The sequence below is a fragment of the Symphalangus syndactylus genome, chromosome 6 (genome assembly GCF_028878055.3).
Source record: "Symphalangus syndactylus isolate Jambi chromosome 6, NHGRI_mSymSyn1-v2.1_pri, whole genome shotgun sequence".
NCBI classification, from domain to species: Eukaryota; Metazoa; Chordata; class Mammalia; order Primates; family Hylobatidae; genus Symphalangus; species Symphalangus syndactylus.
In genome coordinates this window covers 120939960-120940797 of record NC_072428.2, presented here as the reverse complement: position 1 = coordinate 120940797, position 838 = coordinate 120939960, and the positions used below count along the sequence as shown (strand labels likewise).

The window sequence follows — 838 nt, the reverse complement described above, 5'->3', positions numbered from 1 at the left end:
CCAGCCTATGAACTGCTTAAATGGATGACCAGCCTATGCAAGAAAGACGCCATCTCAAAAAAAAAAAAAAAAAAATAGCTGGATGTGGTGCCATGTGCTTGTGGTCTGGGCAACTCAAGAGGCTGAGGTGGGAGGATCACTTGAGCCCAGGAGTTTGAGGCTGCAGTGAGTTAGATTGCCCCACTGCACTCCAGCCTGGATGACAGAGTGAGACCCTATCTAAAAATAAATACATAATGCTCGCTTTGGCAGCACATATGCTAAAATTGAAATGATACAGAGAGGAGTAGTGTGGCCCCTGGACAAGGATGACATGCATATTTGTGAAGCATTCCATCTTTTTAAAATTCAATTTTTAAAAATTTTAAAAAGAAGTAAATGGATGAGAATTCCTTTAAAGCGCCTCTCCCTATACCTGGCTTTTGGGTATTTCACAGTTGAAGACATTACTGGCTTTAACAATAGCAGTTTTAGGGGGAGTAGTGGGGACAAAGCCTGATGGGAACGGGAAGAAAGAATTGGAGACAATGGATGGAGTCAGCTCTTTTGAGTATTCTTATAAAACTGGATTAGAGAAATGGGGAGTTAATTCGTGGGACCCTGGGGTCAAGAGGAAAGGCCAGTAGGCGAGAAAGCCTCCCTCCCTCCCTCGCTCCTTTCCTCCCTCCTCCCTCGCTCCTTTCCTCCCTCCTCCCTCGCTCCTTTCCTCCCTCCTCCCTCGCTCCTTTCCTCCCTCCTCCCTCGCTCCTTTCCTCCCTCCTCCCTCGCTCCTTTCCTCCCTCCTCCCTCGCTCCTTTCCTCCCTCCTCCCTCGCTCCTTTCCTCCCTCCTCCCTCGCT

General features: G+C 48.4%; 1 non-coding gene across 1 annotated transcript; it reads left to right on the top strand.

The window, feature by feature from the left end:
* Positions 1–236: 236 nt before the first annotated feature.
* LOC129485504 (U6 spliceosomal RNA) lies at positions 237–343 on the top strand. Its single transcript, XR_008658656.1, has one exon. It is a non-coding gene; the product is annotated as a U6 spliceosomal RNA (small nuclear RNA).
* The last annotated feature ends 495 nt before the right edge of the window (positions 344–838 follow it).